The sequence below is a fragment of the Aptenodytes forsteri genome, unplaced genomic scaffold (assembly GCF_000699145.1).
Source record: "Aptenodytes forsteri isolate BGI_AS27 unplaced genomic scaffold, ASM69914v1 Scaffold55, whole genome shotgun sequence".
Lineage (NCBI taxonomy): Eukaryota > Metazoa > Chordata > Aves > Sphenisciformes > Spheniscidae > Aptenodytes > Aptenodytes forsteri.
In genome coordinates, this window is record NW_008796063.1 from 11,902,681 (window position 1) to 11,911,436 (window position 8,756).

Consider the following 8,756-nt stretch of genomic DNA (forward strand, 5'->3'; position numbering starts at 1 on the left):
GGGGGAATGGCAGGATGGCCCTTAACATGCCAAATGTTCGTTTACAGGACCCTGGTGGACGTGGTCCAGACTGAGCTGGGAAAGCTGAGGATTTCACCTTCCACTTGTTCCAGGAGCAGGCATCCCTGGAGCAGGGAGGATGCCTGGGAAAGCCCAGGCGACGTCCCGCGGGTTGTCCTCAGGCCCCAGCGCTGCCCCGTGGGCTGCAGAAGCACCTGGATTTCATGGAGAGGTTGGGAAGGGCAATGTAGGGGGAGAGCTGGGGAAAGCGGCTGGCTCGGGGACCGCTGGCGGAGCACAGACCCTCCTCCTGTGTCACTGCAAACGTGACCACCGCAAGCGATGAGGATTATTTTCACCCGAGCACGCTTCAGCAGCTCCCAGGCTGGGTGCAGTGAATGCACTGGCCATGGCCTGACATCCCACATGCAGAAATGAGTTAAAAATCTCCCTGAAGACAGGAGCTTCCATGGTACTTTGTGCCCCCCGGATCTGTGGCTCTCGGGTCTCCGTGGCCCTTCCAGCAGCCCATGGGCAGGAGCTGGGTCATGCACTGCAGAGCTGACATCTGCCTGGGTGCTGTGGAGCTCCCGGCTCCGAGAGAGGCAGGAAGGAGCCAGAGGAGCCGTAGTCGGTAGGGAAAAGCCAGAAAACAATTTACAGCTTCCTCCGCATGGCAACCGGTACGATCTGGCTAACAAACACAGATGAGCAAGTGCAAGGGAGGGATAAATAAACCTCGCAGCTCGTGGAGTAAAACAACCTGCTGCGATTTACAGCAGAAAAATCCCATGCGGCCAGTGCTGAGCTCCCTCCCCTTCCCTGCGCCGGGGCTGGTGGTGCGGGCTGCTGGGGCAGGACCCTGGGACCCAGGGGACACACCAGAGCAGCCTGGCACCCGCATCCCTCCAACCTGCTGCCCGGGGGGATGCCCTTGAAGTAAACGAAACCCAACAGCAGCTGAGGTGCTGCTGTCCAAAACCCAGAACGAGTCATTTAGTTAGAAAGGAGTGAAAACCTCATGCAAATGTTTTCCATTCAAAAATTCTTTTGATTTCTAAATTAGTAAAGCAGCAAGTCTCTCAGGGGGATTGGTTTTTTTTTCAGGTTTTTTTTATGAAACATTTTCAAATATATCTGGAAATTCATCAACAGGTAGGTTGTTCTCTGTTTTCAAATTTTTTTTTTCATTGCTTTTCCTCCCCAGCTTTGTCTGACTTTAAACGTTTGTAGTCTGAGTGGTACCATGAGGTCTCACGGTGCTCCACACTGTGCAGAGCAGACCAGCTTGTCTGCAGCTCTGGTGCTGGAGTCCCGAAGCTGTCACAAACAGGAGCTCGATCACCTGCAATGGTGCTGCTGGAGGCAACCCAGCTGGAGAGGAGTAACCAAACTGCAGAGACGCGATGCCGCAGCTGAAGATGGCAGCAATGTCGGTGGTAAAGCTGTGGACAGGCTCCTGGGGTCACCGCTCCTCGGAGGGAAGGCGAGATACCTGGGCCATGGCTATCGCAGCCCATCAGCGATGCTCCAGTAACACAAACCTGCGTGTAAGGATACGGAGCCTGGCCACCGCCAGCGGCAGGGGGACGTGTCACCTGGGGTGGGCTCGGCCAGGCTCCTCCACGCCGGCAGGCGCAGCGCCCAGGGAAGGGGTTGGTGGCGTCTGAGCAGTGGCATCCACAGCCTTCGCCAGTAGCAGCACTGAGTGGTGGAGGGTGTGCATGTGTGTGCGTGGGCTTTCGAGGGTGAGGCCACTGAGAAGGCAGAAACACCAGACAGGAGAGTGCCGTGGATGGGGGGACGAGGGAAACCCACGTCTCTGGCTGCAAATCCTCCGCGAGCGTCCCCGGCACCTCCCCTCCACCAGCTCCGCCGCAGCACCCAGGCACTCTCCCACCAGCTGCAGGGTCAGGGAGGGCGGCCGGCAGGACATCGGGGGACAGCAAGGCAGGACCCCGGCACGCCTGGCCCACAGCTCTCACCTGCGCAATCACCTTCAAGCTGGAATAATCTCCAGTGGAAAACAACACGAGATAAAAGCGGTGAGAAAAGGCAAACCCCACCCTGTGCTAACGGGAGATCTGTGCTTTATGCCAGGCTTGTTTTTGCTGGGAAATGACCGGACCAGCTGGAGAGACGGAGGCTCAGGAGCAGAGCTGCTGGGGGACAGGGAGTAGAGTATGAGCACGATGTTTCAGCGGTACAAGCCGAATGAGACCCGTGCTCACTTGGAGCGAACAAGCAGGGAACAGCCACACGATTTTCTGTGAAGCATCTGTGTGAAGGGATTTACATGCTGAGGGCATGCCAGCAGCGATGCCAGGATAAGCTGGGGGTGGACAAAGGCCAAAGCCATCGTAGGAACATCTATCTGAGGATTTCCATCTCCCAGGATTTAAGGCACCCAGGTGACAGCGTTCTTGAAGAAACAGGCTCCGGAGCATCCCCCAGCACAACCCTGACCCGCAGCAGGGCCCATTTGGGCTCTGTGGGCTGAGGGTTTGCTGGCTCAGAGGCAGTGGCTGTAAGGGAAGAGGTTAATGGCTCAGCTGTGAGGAAAGCCCTCGGAGGCACCGGATCAGCCCTGCTGCCTAAAACTGAGCCTCATTGTTATTTAAATGGGGCTCCTTGCAGGGCTGGGTGAATAACTTAATGATCAGATGATTTTTCTGAGTGATGTGATTAACCAGTATATAAAACCAGCCATCCCTTACGAGGAGGAGTGCTGCAGAGAAATCCAGTTCCTGGGGGATGGCAGCTGGAGTTTGCCATGGCACAAGCAGAATTATTTTGCATCCCAGAGGAGGCAGGTGCTGCAGCCCCATCCCGAGAGATGAGAGACGATTGCAGGGGCCTCGTGGCACCACTGACACTGGTGGGTGTGCAGCACTTCTGCTCCCCCTCTGCTCTGCCTCCAGAGCTGGGCTTAGTCCCCGGACAAGACTGATCCTAAGAAAGGGAGAGGGGTGAACAGCTGCCTGGCTGGGAGCGTGCCAGGCACTCGGGAGTGCACACACGGGTGCAGGGACTGCATCGGTGCAGCTGGATGGGAAAGTGGCCATGTATCAGCTCGAGCCCATCCCTTACAGCTTGGTCTTGTTGCTGTTCAGTTTGGGTCCCGCTTTTGTAATCCAGCAGAAAAATTTAATGCTGTCCTTAACTCTGAATGCTGCTGCCTGGCTGTCCTGAGCCGGGAGCTCTCCTTTGCACACTGGTGAGACCAATGGAGGTGACAGTGCCGCTCTGGCTCCTGCCACCAGCTGAATTCACCTGTGCCCTAACCCAGCTTGGAAGGCAGCGGGAAATCCCCACCGACTGGGATCAATAGCAAGAAATAATGACCACTTCCTATCTTAGAGTACTAGGACATGAAAGCCACTTATCGATCAAACAGTTTTGGAAACAAGCAGCAAAACCCCAAGGATTTTACCACTAACTTCATTTAACCAAGTGTGCAGGAAGGCGGCTTGATGTGGGCCGTTTCTGGGTACATGAAACAGAATTAATTTGTTCTCCCTGAAAGCCAGCAGACAGGAATATGAAATATTTAAATAGCCTAACCATGTTTGTGATGTGCCGAACCACGCAAGTACCCGATGTGTGACTGCGCTTTCTGTGCACGCAGGTTTGGAGCACTCGGTTCCTGCAGCTTTTTGGCAGGTTTGGTGCCTGTGCCCCTTGCCAGAGCGAGTGGAGGGTGTATCGCCATGGGGCAGCGAAAGACACAGGCTCCTCGTCTCATTTATTCATCTGCAGTGTGCTTTGCCTTGAGGAGGGATGGAAGAAACGTTGGTGGGCCTGAAAAATAGCAATGCATTTACACAAGCCGTGAACACCAGGCACTGCAAGTCTGCGCATTGAGCCAGGAACCGGCTTGCTTCTCTGGCTCTGCCCCGCTGCCCCTCACAGCCTGGCAGCTCCCTGCTGGGAACTGCACCCCCAGGCCGTCCTCGCGCCCCATCTTGCTCTTGGGTTCCCCTGAGTCCCGGACAACGGAGCACAGACCGGCTGGGAGCCTGGAAACAGGGCACGAGCTCTGCTCTGCAGGAAATTGTGTTCTCTGGTGTGATGGGCAGATGCTGTCCTGCCTGCTTTGCCCTGGGTGGATGGACTTGGGGTGGATGGAGCCCTGTTTCACTACCATTTTTTATTGCAGTCCCTTCACTTGCTCATGCCCTCCTGCCCCGGCATGGCTGCGTGGAGGGTCAGCACGTGCCAGCTCTCTGCCAGCTGAATAACCTGCGCTCTGGGGACCATTAGGGATAACATTTCTTTGCTTTCTTTGCCCAGGTTTCCTCCTCTCTGCCCAACATACCTGAGTGCCTCTGCTCCCTGTGTTTGAAACCTCCCCTGGGTGAGCAGAGGTGCTCTGCTGGGCTGTGGCTGGCTGGTGCCCGCAGTGTCCCCCGGCAGCCCTGCCACCGCAGGCAGTGGTCCCGATGCCCTCAGTGACAGCCCTGTTTGATTCCCTCCAGCACATCCACACAGACCCAGAGCAGACAGCGCTTCGGCATCTGCCCTGCCGGATCAAATCAAGGCTGCTAAAAAAGTGGGGTGGAAGTAAATGAAAATGATTGCTTTTCATGTCGGAGATTGGAGCAGCAGCTGTTCCAGCCAAGCATCGCCGCCCGGCCGTGCCTCTGCAGCTTTCCCCATCGCTCTCCCCGTCACCGGCCACTCATGAGGGTTTATGCAACGCTCAGGCGTGAACGTTTGGGCTGCTTTGTTTTCACACAGCGGCTGGCTGCGAAGGATGCTCTTGCCTCCGGTGGGTGTGTAACTAGGTCTCTCCTCACATGAACGCAGCTTCTCTCTTCCTCGCTCCATCCTCTTCTGCACGGAGGACGTGAAACATGCAAAAACTGTGAAAGCAGAAAGGGAAAAACCAGCACAGCTGATGTCTCCCTGCTGGGGGGGGGCCTGCCCCTCGCCCCCTCCATCCCCAGTGGTGGACCCCCCCTCCCCAGTGGGTGACCTGTGGGGACAGCACTGCCCAGAGCAGCAGCACGGCCAGGGATGACCCAGCCTGCGGCTACAGCTGCGGCTCTGCCCCATGGGCCCTTTGCCCCGTGCGGTGTTACTGCGGGCGCGCTGCCCTCTGGGGACCGCCCGGGCAGCCTCTGCCGCGGGGCCTGGAGAATCAACTGCTGTGAGCAGCAAGAAGCTTTTCCAAAGTTTGGTGGGACCAGGGCTTTCCTCCAAAGAAAGAAGAAAATGTGCGTGTGGATCTGCCCTTTCTTGGCAAGAACACTTCGGGTGAAAGCTTTTAAAACTTTACTTATAGCTCCTGGACCCAAAGGAGCGGTGCTGCCGCCTCAGCATGCACCCCCAAGCACTGGGAGACCCCTGTCAGGACCCCACCAGCCTCCATCCAGCCGGCTGCTCCTGTGCGCTTTAAGTGTGCTCGGGCACGTCCTCGGAAAGCTTCACACGAGCTCCGCAGAGCTGCAAGGAGCACTGTGCACAGGGAGATGCACAGTGCAGGAGCCAGAGCTAAGAGTTGCTGCTTGCGGAGTGATTGCTGCTTGGCTGCACCCGCAGGGAGGGTGCAGCAGGTCCCTGCTCCAGGGTACCCTGTCACTGCTCCAGGCTCCCCCGTCCCTGCTCCAGGGTCCCCCGCCCCTGCCCTGGCCCTCCTGGCATGCTGCGGGGGACGAGACAGAATCCACAAATGGAGGCGGAGGCCGCTGAGCACTGCTGAGACACCTTTATATTTAATTAGAGTTTGACTCTTCCTCCACCTGTTTCCTGTGGCGGATTTAGGTCCCTAAGAAACAAATGCTGGAAAAAAGAGAAAATCTGTTCTCCGGCTTCTTTGAGTTCTTTAGAGAAAGCCAATGTGGGCACCAAGGGAGCAGCATCCCTACATCAATGCAAGGCTGGAGACTGCAGCACGCTTGCCAGGAGCTTGCCTGTGGACGGCAGCTCCTGCACGCGTCCCGGGCAGCGAGGGGCTCCTGCACATGTGGAGGCAGAGCTTGCTTAGGAAATGGGGAGAATTTACCTTGTCTTTTGGGATGCTGCCTCTTTGCTGGACTTTGGGCCTGACTCTCCCCGCCCTGGTGCAGAGCAAGCCCCCGCGAGGCTGCGGGGCTGGAGCCGGCCGGCACTGCGGGCATGTTGCAGCGTGCCTTGGTTCAACACACTGGGCTGTGCAATTGCAGCGAGTTTCTGACCTGAACTCCTGCAGTTTGTTAGCTGTGGTTCAGTCTTTTTGTTGGAAAGGGCTTGCGTTACCTGCCTCCTGCAACCCCGACCCCGCAGCCCCACGCCAGGCTCTTCTGCTCACACATTTCCCGGCGCGAGCGGCAGCCCTGCGGCGCGCTTGGCGCCTTCCCTTCCACAAAGCAGCTCCTCGGTTGCCTGGTGGGAGGATGAGGTCCCTTCCTCAGGATGTGAATCATGTCTCTATGGGAGCTTGCTCCTGCACCCGGTTGTCTCCGCGTCTCCTGCGGCTGCGGGGCTGCTCTCCCACCCCCCCGGCAGCGGAGGAAGGCCACAGAGCCCGCGGGTAAAGGCGAGCCTGGATTTTACAGCGCTGTGCTCTGCAGCTGCAGGCAGGGAAAGGAGACCCATTTGCCCATATCACCGGTTGGGTATCGGTGCCCCGCTCTGCCTGATGGCAGGAGCCGATGGAGGGGAAAATGTGATACAGAACCTGCACTTTTATGGAAACAGGAATGAATTGGGCTGATTTCCCCTCTGCTCCACGCACTGCGCTCCCCTGAGAGTGCCGGTTCAGAGTTGTTTGTGTGTTAGTCCTCCCATCACACCTGTGGGGACTTTATTTGCATTAACAAATATAACAATTTCCTTAGAGGAAGGAGCTGCTGGGATGTTCAGCCTGACATTTCAAAGTGCTGAGGCTCTGGGTACCCAGCTCCCATGAAAATTAGCATGGTCTTGAAAATCCTGCCTTTAATGTGATATGACTCTGAGTGTGCTAAATAATGAAAATGGTAAAATAAGGAAAAAAGAAAACAACCTCCTGAGAACAGGAACTGTACCTGGCTTTTGTACTTCTTGGCCCAGCAGAGTGAAAAAAGCTTGCACATGAATACTAACATGATTATCAATACTTATAGGGGGAAATTAAAGACGTATTCTCAGTGGTTTCTGCTGCCACTGGGTTTCATATGCAGCAGCTATGCGGGCTGCGTTTGGAAAATGGGTACGTACAGTAAAAGAACAACAAAGAAGAAACAGGCAAAGCCCAGAGTTTACAATTAAAATGAGAAGAATTCAGCCTAGCATGGCTACATGTTAAGTGCAGCATGCACTTAGGGTAATATACCACTTTCCTTCACGAAAGTACACAGGAAAGGAATCAAAATGACCTGTTATTATTTTCATTATTACTCTCATTCCTTTGCATGCAGAAGGAGTTATTTCTGTTGTGAAGATTTCTATGTGCAAACCAGCAGTGAATAGGGCCTCACACCCAAGGCAGAAGACACCCTGCAGCACAGGCTGGCGTGATGATGGGGAGAAAAAGCACCACCTTCGGCCCCCACTTTCTCTGGCACGCCATGGGGAAGGCTCCCCTTCATTTCCTCATGGCACAAGCACAGCACAAGGAGGGATGCCTGCAATTTATTTCTCCTTCTTAGCATTAAAATCACACGGTGCTGGGTGTTAGTAACAAGCCTGTCTGTTCATGGAAAGCCGACATCAGCAGGACGGGTCAGCTACGTTTTATTATTGTAATGAACCTTTTAAAGCAGCCGCATAATAACAGCTCTGGGCCTATTTCTGGTAAGCCTCCTGGGCATTTAAGTCCTTAGAGCTTGAGGGGCATTCTTCAGAGAAAGAGCTTGTAGGATGGAGGGCTGGATCGCAGCGGAGCAGGGACGGTCTCAGTCCACAGAAGGAAAATGATCACATGGCTGCAGAGCCAGAATTAAATCCCGCAAGTGAGAATTTAGAAAGACTTGTTGTTCACAGAAATATTTGCATGATTACATTTCAATTAAAGTTGTCTCCTGTTTTGATTTGAATTTTCATTGCCTCAGCTCCCAGACCAGGCACGATGCAGCACCGGGCTGGCACAGGGAGACCTGGACGTCGGGGTGGGACACGGAGGAGGAGGCTGACAGATCTGATTTTCAGTGTCCGTGAATGCCAGCAGGTAGCAAGAAAGATGAATGGCAAATGTGGTTTGAAAACTCCTCCGCGGTAGTCAGCTGAGGTATTTTCAGTGAGCTGGGTAAAAGAAGGTCTGAAGGTGTTTGAACTGTAGGTTTAAAAAAAAAACAGCCTGAGAGGACCTCTGAGCTGGTCGGCTTTGCGTCCCTTGTGCCCGCGTGTGAGCCCTGTCCTGCCTGCGGGAGGGTGGCCCTGCCCGGGCTGCTGGTGGCCGCACTCCTGCTCCCCCGAGCCGCAGTCACCCCCTGCGCCCCGCCAGGCACGGGGCCGTGCCCCTCCTCTGCGTCTGCCGGAGCTCCAGCCTGGATCCCCTCTAAACTTACTGCTCCTGCTGCTGACTTGTGTTGCGCAGAAAATCGGGGTAGAGCAAACTAATCCTGGCCTTGGCATTGGAAAGCCTTGGACTCCTCGGGGCGTTCGGGAAAAAACGTCATTCCCGCTGCCAGTCCTGCAGCGGGCATTTCCCGTTCAGCGCAGATGCCCCCCGCGACTGGCTTGAAGACAGGATTTCCCTGGGCTTTTTTTACCGTTGTTATTACCACCATCATTGTTACCATTATTATTACTTATTCACCCCCCCTCGACTCCTGCTCGCCCCCCCCCGCTTG